The sequence below is a fragment of the Callospermophilus lateralis genome, chromosome 2, assembly GCF_048772815.1.
Source record: "Callospermophilus lateralis isolate mCalLat2 chromosome 2, mCalLat2.hap1, whole genome shotgun sequence".
NCBI lineage: Eukaryota > Metazoa > Chordata > Mammalia > Rodentia > Sciuridae > Callospermophilus > Callospermophilus lateralis.
Genome location: NC_135306.1, coordinates 113,124,797 through 113,134,366, shown reverse-complemented (window position 1 = coordinate 113,134,366; position 9,570 = coordinate 113,124,797). Strand labels below are relative to the sequence as shown.

The window sequence follows — 9,570 nt, the reverse complement described above, 5'->3', positions numbered from 1 at the left end:
TAAGTTGATGAGACTGGTCTTACTTTTGATCCTTCTGCCTGATCTTCTGGAGCAGCTGAGATTGCAGGTGCACACCACCACAACTGATCTATCAGATTTGTCCCATTTGTATTGCTTCTCTAACTAGCTATTCACTTCTATCACCACCACACAGCAATCTCCATGTTATCCTGTCATATGCTTTTTGTCATACTGTTTTACTATAAATTTTGTAACTATACTATAACAATTATTATAGTATTATTTTATATCTTTTCTTATTGGTCATTATCTTTTACCTTTAAAAGAAATATAAAGTCTTTTATGGCTGATATTTCAAATGACTTCTTGACCACTGCAAGCCTGAAACTACAATGGAATCTGGCACTGATAGGGACCCCCTAAGTATTTCTGATGGTCGAATGTACACCGGGTACTGAATTGAAAACTCTGGTTCACTGACAAGTGAATAGAAAATGTATTATCCCCATCCAAAAGGAAATTGGATGGACAGGTTTAAGATGTCTCATTGTATCTCTTTTCCCCAGATATAGCAAGAGTAGATGGAGCCCTTTGATTAAAAAAAGTAAGGAAGAATATGTTGCCAAATTATTTTATGATAGTTACATTGTTGTCATATTAAACTGACATTCTCATGTCAGTCACTCCTTTTGGTCACATTTTGGGATAACCTATTAAAATGCAAATTCATAATTAAAATGTTAACTTTGCTGTTGATTATATACAGAATGTCTTTTCAAATATGTTTTTAAGTAGTGAAGCTTTTTCCTAAAGCAGAATCTCACTGTGAAGTTCAATATACACATAGGTAAGAGTGGCTGATACTGGGACTGAAGGAGTGGGGGTAAAACCTGTTTCCACCCACCAGTCCCCTCTCCTTACTGCTGTTTCATAATCACACTGGTATTAAGATCATAAATGTTAGACTCACCCTTTCAATTGGGAAATTGATGCTCAGAGCTGAAGTCAATTATCCAGAGTCTTAAAATGACTGGCACCAATGGCACTACAAGCCAGGTCCTGAGTTCTCGTTCACTGTGCCTTCACCTGTGATATCCTAGTATTCCTGGATGCTAGACTCTATAGTCAGATTAGAGCCTTGCAGTGGGAGTTCCTATAAGAAGAGGCAAGTCAGACATTTCTGGGAGTCAGGAGGCTTGCTTTGAATTCTGCTTCTCCCCTCAGGCTGTGGGACAATTGCTTTATAAGACTTCTCATTTGGAAATCAGCTCACATCTGTCTATGGTGGTAGAAGTAAGAAATGAGACTTCTTTCTCTTAGTGTTTATTTTACAATTACTTAATAGCTCTCAATTTCCATGCAACAGAGAGAAATTTCACCAATATGAGTCTCAACTTCCCATTTTTGAAAAGTGGCATGACTGTGATCGAGGAGGGTAGGACCTTTTCATGTCTATTCTTAGTTTCATTTGTAAGTCAAAGTCCAGAGTAGCAATAGCTTTCTTGGCTGACCTGGTAGAACCATATCACTAATAGTTAAGGTTATCTTCTCAGGCTAATTAAGAGTCAAACATGACATCTGGCAGGCTAACAGGCACTTGGTAGATCTTTTTACCTAAATCAATGAATTTCAGAGATACATTTTATCTAGCAAATATTGTTTAAGAATATGTTAGTTGGATTGCAAACTACATAATAAGTGGGTGGATATTATTTGTCCATATGTAATTGTTATATCCTAGGCATCAATGATGCTCACATTGAGATCCTGGAAAATGTATGTCATGGCAAGATATTGAGAATAACCATGAATGTCACTTAATCTTTCCAATTCATTTTGCATGTTCCTGATATTTTCTGTCTTGATAATGACTGTGGTGTCTGGGCTTCGCAAAAGGAGTGGCTGAACAGCTTTGTAATTATTGAGGGCCCTTTGGAAGAAAATGTCCATGGAAAGGGGTCTGAAATGCTGGCCCAGAGAAATAACAATAACAGTATGTTTTTCTCCTCCAGTCCTGTTAATGACTTGGGTGATATACTAAATTTCTGAATTGATAGAAAGATGATCCAACCATGGGATAACCATATTTTTGCCACTGGATGTTGATACATCTGTTCAACTTCACAGCAAGTTGTTATTGAAAATTTTCAGACTCATTCAGATCCACAGATCAGTGCTGAAGACAAATAGGCAAGCCCAACATGAAAGGAGAATAAAATTAGAAAGATTGGTAAATCATGCTAATTGAATGGAACTGGAGAACATCATGCTAAGTGAAATATTCCATACTCAGAAAGTCAAGGGTTGAATGTTTTCTCTTATGTGCAGAAGCTAGAACAAAATAATGGGAAATAGGTGAGAAATGCCATCAAATAGAAGAGAGATCAGTGGAGTAAAGGATGTGGATTGGGGTGGGGAGATGAGAAAAGGGAAAAGGAAGGAGTGGTGGAATGAATCTGAATGGTGGAATGAAACTTTCTTATGTACATATATGAATATACCACAGTGAATTTAATCTTTATATATATTCATAGTTAACTAATTTTAAAAAGCTATATAAATAGAAAATAAAATAAGTGTAGAGGAAAGGCAATGGGGGTGTTACGAGGAAGGGAAAGAGAAATACTGGGTACTGAAATGCAGTGAATTAAAATCCATGTTTGTACAATTATGTTGAAAGAATTCCCAATATAATACTGTATAACTATAGTGCATTTATAAAAAATTGACTAGTCATAAAAATAGGAAAGATTTGGTACTTAGACACAAATAATAATGTCTGATTTATTGTAGGTTTAATTAGGGAGACACTTTTGAAACTTAGTTGAACAATTAAAAATGTTATACTAGATTATATATGTCCTTTCACAGAATCAAGCATGTTGAAATGAACTGGTAAGGGTAAGTCTCTGGAAAAACTTCACTAAAGGACTCTGTGATCAGTGTTGTTTGTATTATTTTTGTATAACTTGTTAATAGTAAACTCATTTGAGTATTGAGAAAGATGTGCTTCTATTTATCTTACCTGAGAGAAGATCTTGGCTGAAATTATAAGTGTGTACCACCACACCTGGCCTGTTCATAATTTTGATTACACTTCAAATACTTCCCTGTCTTGTCACCTCCATCACCACTACACAGCACCCTATCACATTACACTACCAAATGTTTTGTTTTGTCATATTGTTTTTGGAATTATTCCATAATAATTATTACAGAAATATGTATTTCTTTGTTTTTCTGGTTATTGTATTTCTCTTAAAATAATGTAAATTCTTTAATGGCAGATATTTCATGTGACTTCTTGACCACTGTATGATTAAACTAGATGGTATCTGACACCTGATAGGGTTTCAATAAATATTTCTGATGATCTGACTGTACACTGGGCACTGAACTGAAAACTGTGGTTCATTGACAAATGAATATAAAATCTATTATCCCCTTCCCAAAGGAAAGTGGATAAACAGGCTTAAGATGTCTTATTATATCTACTTTTTACCAGATAGAGTAAGAGTAGATTGGAGCCCTGTGGTATAAAATTAAGGAAGAATAAGGTGCTATATTATTTTATGATAATTAAATTGTCCCATTCAACTGACATTCTTATATAAGTCACTCATTTTTTTCACTTTTTGGGAAGACTCATTAAAATGCTAATGAGAGTGGTTAAAATGTTAACCTTCCTGTGTAAATTATAGGAGCCAACATTGCTGATTATGTACAGAAGGACTTTCAAACATGCTTTAAGTAGTGAAGTTTTTTTCATAGCAGAAGCTCACCCCTAAGTATAATGCATACATAGGTAAGAGTGGTTGATACTTGAGTTGAAGTGGTGGAGATTGAAATCTATATCCTGTCCACCAGGTATCTCTCCTGGCTCCTGTCCTTCAAGGCTGTGTCCAAAGGACAACCTGTGACACCCAGAGCAGCTACACAGAACATGGTTTTAAGATTATGAATCTTCAACTAACCTCTTAGTTTTTTGAAATGGGGGCCCAAAAACTGTAGTATTTTATTCAAAGTCTTGAACTTAGTGGCAGCAGTGGTACAAAAATACAGCTCCTTGAATTCCAGTGCAATGGGTTTTCACCTGTATTACTCTATAGGTGTGGATGCTAAATGCTATAGAATCAGATTAGAGCCTAGCAGAGTTCCTACAGGGAAAGAAGAGTCAGAATTTTTCAAGATCTGGGGGTCATTGCTTAGAATGCTTCTTCTCCCCTAGGACTGTAGAAGAATTTCCTCACAAGAGTTTTCATTTGGAAATCTTCTTACACCTGTCTTAAGAAATAGAAATAAGGAAACGTGACTTCCTTCTCCAAACATTTATTTTACAGTGACTGTATAGCTCTGAATTTCCATTCATCAAAGGAGAACTTTTACCCATATAACTTCCTATTGTCTCTAATCAAGAGGGGTAAGATGGGTAGTGATATTGGCCCACTTAGATGGTTATATTGTTGGCATATATGACTATATAACAACAAATTTTATAATGTGTACACTTATAAAAATGTGAAAAAGAACATGTTAAAAAAGAAGGGGGGACATTTTCATGGCTATTTTTAGTTTCCTTTGTGACTGAAAACTTGGACTAGAAATAATTTACTTGGCTCAACTGGTGGATTCATATTGGCCAATGCAGATTATCTTCTCAGATAACTGGAAGCTTAGAGCCTAACACAATACTTGGTATGCTACCAGACTCTCAATAGATCATTTCCTTAAATAAACAAATTTCAGAGATATGTGCTATCTAGTAAATATAGTTTATGAATATATTAATTTCATATTTGAATACATATTGAAGTAGATGGACATCATCTGTGCCATATGCAATTATGATATCTCAGGCATGATACCCACATTGAGATCCTGGAAAATATTCATCATCACAAGTATTGAATATAACCATGAGTCATTTAATCTTTCCACATCATTGTGCATCTCCCTGATGTTTTCTGTTTTGATAATGATTGTGGTGTCTGAGCTTCTCAGAAGGAGTCACTGAACACCTTTGTGGACATTGAAATGTGAAAACATCAATAGGAAAGGGTCTGCAATGCTGGTCCAGTGAAATAACAATGATGGTATGTTTTTCTCTTGCAGTCCTATCAATGACTCAGGCGACATACTCAATCCCTTTGAATAGGGAGATTATCCAACCAAGGGGTAACCATGTTTTTTTCCCACTGCATGTTGAGATTCCTATCCAAGTCCTTAGCTAGTTGATGTTGCAGTTGTCCATACTCATGCAGATCCACTGACTTCAGTGCTGAAGACAAATAGGCAATCCTAAAATGAAAGGAGAATAATGTAATGAAGATTGACTAGTCATAAACACAGGGAAAAAATGGTGTTTAGACTTTAAATAAACTAATCATGTTTGATTCTTATAGGGTTAGCTGAGGGGACACTTTTGAAACTTACTTCAACAATAAAAAATGTTGTGCAAGTATATTTTGTATGCCCTACTGTAGAACCATGCAGATTGAAATGGACTAGGAGTGGTAAAGCACTGAAAAACTTCATTGAAGGATGATGTGGTCTGCTTGTAAGAATTATATTTTAAAAACTTTTAACTGTGAATTAATGCCATTTAAGGCTTGAGGAAGATGCTATTTACATAAAAATAAATATACTAACTTCGCCAACTAATTGGCAAATTCCCTGAAACCTGACACTATATTCTAAAAGGTCTGTGTTTCATTCCATATGCATGGAATGGTACTGAGTACCTTATCTATAATAATAGTATCACTATTTGTTTGTGAAGTCATTTATAAGCATTCATTTAGACTGAGGCAGTCACTCATGTCAAAGTCCCTCATTTATGTATTTAATTGCCATGTCATAAAAAAAATCAAGAGAGAAACTCACCTGTCAAGATTATAGAGTTTTAAAAGAACCAGTCTTTAACTTGAAGTTCCTACTACCTCTTATGAAACTAGTCTACCTGAGCTTGACACTTCTGCAAAGAATCATAGCATAAATACAGTAAGATGATATCTTTTTATTTTTTAGCATATCAATTACACCTTATTTGAATATCAAGGTCAGCTGATTTATAGTGAGTATGTCAGTGAGAAATATGTATTAAATAATTATTAGTGCTTTGTAACATGTACTGCATTGGAGATAAGGACTAAATTTGAAGTCTTAAGTCAATGATGAAAAATAAAAGGCTGGATGGTTGATTGGCAGAACTGTTTTCTTCACTCTTCTTCTAACTTACTTCAGTTTTCTTTTTCAAAACCTACTCTATCTATAGAATTTAATTGTTAACAAAATAAACAAGAGAAGTTTACCTGCAGTGACTTCCAAGATGAGCTGAAGAGGGTAGGTAACTCAGTAATGCAGTACTTTTCAGGAGCTTTGTAGAGGTTCTATAAAGGGACCTACTACATACAGTAGCAGGTGAATTTAAAGGTAATCACCACGCCCTTACTTTTTAACTGAGGAGACTGAGGTCCCAAGGATTGTATCCTTTACTAGATATTGGAATTAAAACTCCTTCTCTGATGGAAGGTTGGAGCTCAGATCCTACTTAAATATTTTTCCTTTCTATCAAGAGGATCAGCTTTCTTGCTAATTTAGAGATCCCAAGAGTGGCCTCATCATATCTGTAAGGCCAAGACTGAGCCACCAAGACTGTACTGTCCTCAGTGACAGGAGCTGGACCAAGGACATACAGGGGACATAGTAAAAGTTTTCAAGGCAAGTTTGCTAAGAATTGTTAATGGATTCTGATTTATTAGTGGCACACTCTTGATTTAGAGAGCACCTGTACTCAAATCTTACAACTAGATTCTAGCCCCAACTCTGACATTAACTAATAATAATTTCAATTGCTATTGTTTTTTGGACACTTTGTATGTGCCAGTGCACCCTTCAGTGTGTTAATTACTTCACAACCAGTACCTCATTTCATATTCAAAACAAATTCCACCCCTGGTTGAAGGATGAGGAAAATGAGACAGAAAAAATCAATAATAGGCCTGTGGTCATTGTTTGTAAGTGTCGCAGTCTAGGTCTGCTAGACTATAAATACATAGTTGTAAACATTGTGACACCAATAATGCAAGATTATTACCTTCCTCCTCAATTTGTCTTATTATCAGATAATGACAATAGTGATGATTAGGTTATATGAAAAGAAGCTTATTTTCTAACAGACAATAGTCAAACTTCATCATATTTATTGCCTCATTTACAAGGAGGAAGTTGCTCTTCTCATCTACAGTTGACAGAAAATTTTAAATTATTCTTTTGCTGTCTGCAGTCACCTTTACAGAAATACCAGCAGCTTTATAATTTCTACTCTATTTTAGAAATTTCAGCATGTATCTTTGACTTTGTATTGTTTAATATAAATCTGCACTTGCAATAATTCCTTAGAATGAAAGACCTTACAAAACTATAACCAATCTATGATTAACTCCCTCACACTATTTTGTTGTTATTTTAATACTAAAATGATATAATTGTTATTAGTACTACATAACATGTAATTATATTATTTGTGTAACCCTTATTCTTTTAGATCTGTACACTTAGTTTTTTTCCCAGTCTTTCTATAACATCATTTGGAGCATTTTTCTTGTTTGGGGAACTATTTTTAATATTCTGAATGTCTAAATCTGCTGGTGGCAAATTCTCAAAATTACATTTGCCCCTCTTATTTTACTTTCATTTTTTTACTAGTAGATGGACAGAATGCCTGTATTTTATTTGTTTACTTTTATGTCCTGCTGAGGATTGAACCCAGTGCCTTACGCATGCTAGGTAAGCGCTCTGCCACTGAGCTACAGCCCCTGCTTTCATTTTTTTAGGAATATATTTTTTTTTGCTGAGTATAAGTCTGTTTTCTAGGTGTTTTGCTTGTTTCTTTTTTATTTGTTCTTTGTGTTTTGGTAGGATAGAGCATCAGCACTTTGAAATGTTATATATTTTCTTGTTACTTCCCTAATTACTCTTTTCTTGCTTTCTCTTGGGTTCTAGTATCTCAAGTCCTTACTGTCTTCGTAGGTTTGTGATGCTTTAAACAAATTAAAATTAAAATTATTCAGCTTTTCCAGTTGTTCTTAAAAGGCATTTATAAGCCAATCTATTATTTTTTTGGAAACAAATTATGTGTGTGTTCGCGTGTGTGTGTACAAATATATACTATACATATGCATGTGTATATTCACCCTATAGAATATCTTTATTTCATTATACTATATTTTATTTCATTTTTATTTAGTTTTCTAAATAAACTCTGTGACTGATATATAGAAATACCAATGCTCTATTTTTACGGTGCTTTCATGTCGATGTGCATCCAGAACAAAGATGATTAGAAGTGGCCATTCTAGACACCTATGTCTTATTTCCATTGTTTTCTATTTCTTTCTTTCTTCTCTTTTTGGTATTTTGTGATATTTGATTAAATATGTGATGTGGTGCATGATATTTCTTTTTAGTTCCTTTTATTGGGTTGAAGAAGTTCTCTTCTGAAAAACAGTTCACAAAGTGTTTTTCTTATCAATGGAAGGAAATTGGGTTACTGTCAAGTCATCTTTTCCTGATTCACTGTGGTAGTTGTCTGATTTCTTTTACTTATATCTTTAAATGTGATAAATTGCATTAATATATTTTCTAAAGCCAAACAATGCTGCCCCTGCTGGCTGAAATCCAATTGGGTAGTAATGTAGATTACAGTTTAAACACAATTCTGTTACATTGTTGGTAAGACTGCAAATTAATACAGTCATTTTGAAAGCAGTTGTGTTGGATTTTTTTTTTTTTGATAAGTTCTGTCTGCCTAGGCCTTAGTTGAAGCAATCTGGTTTGAGCACGTTACAGAGGATTTGTCAGTCAGATCCATAAAGAATCACTTAAAAATTCCATTTCTGTTGATTGCGTATCTGCGTGTAGCTGCAGGGAATTGGTAGACTTCAGTATACATAAGTATGAAGTGGCGAAGAAGAATGCAGTGGATATGCACAGGGAGACACTGCTCAGCAGTAGAAGCACCTCAGTGGGTTTACTTACAACATGGAGTGCTGTAGTATATAAGGGAAGAAGGCAATAAGCATGAGAAATCTTTATTACAACACTCTCCATGTGAATTGAAATATACATATAAAGTATACTATAGGTAAACACACATATTGAAAAACACAAATAGAGATCTTGCTTTTTGGACTTTAGGGGATTCTACTGCCCATCGGGGCCAGGTTGCCCCTGCACCAATACAAACTCGATAATCTGTCCCCTCTTTAGAATCCATCTCTCTAGAAAGTTTTCCAGAACAATTCTAGATCACTCTGATGCCTCCCATATTGTGAAGTCCTGTGGCACATTTGTACATTTTCTACCCAGACAATGTCACAAATGATACAAGGCAAAGATATAGTATCAGCTGTAAAGAGGAATTTTTGACACATTTTCACTCTTTCCAAGTAGGTGTTAGCTGAGTGACTCTCTATGCTTGTTCCCCATGGAGCTCTGGGTATTTCTGCTGTTGGTTCTTCATAAAACACTTTATCTTCAAGCCACATCATATTCAAAAGCAGCCTGTTCTTGTTAGGAACACAGGCTGTCACTTCATCTTTTGTTTTC

General features: G+C 34.9%; 1 pseudogene; it reads right to left on the bottom strand.

The window, feature by feature from the left end:
* Window positions 1–4,720: 4,720 nt before the first annotated feature.
* LOC143387411 (NXPE family member 4 pseudogene) lies at window positions 4,721–8,275 on the bottom strand (annotated as a pseudogene).
* Window positions 8,276–9,570: the final 1,295 nt, after the last annotated feature.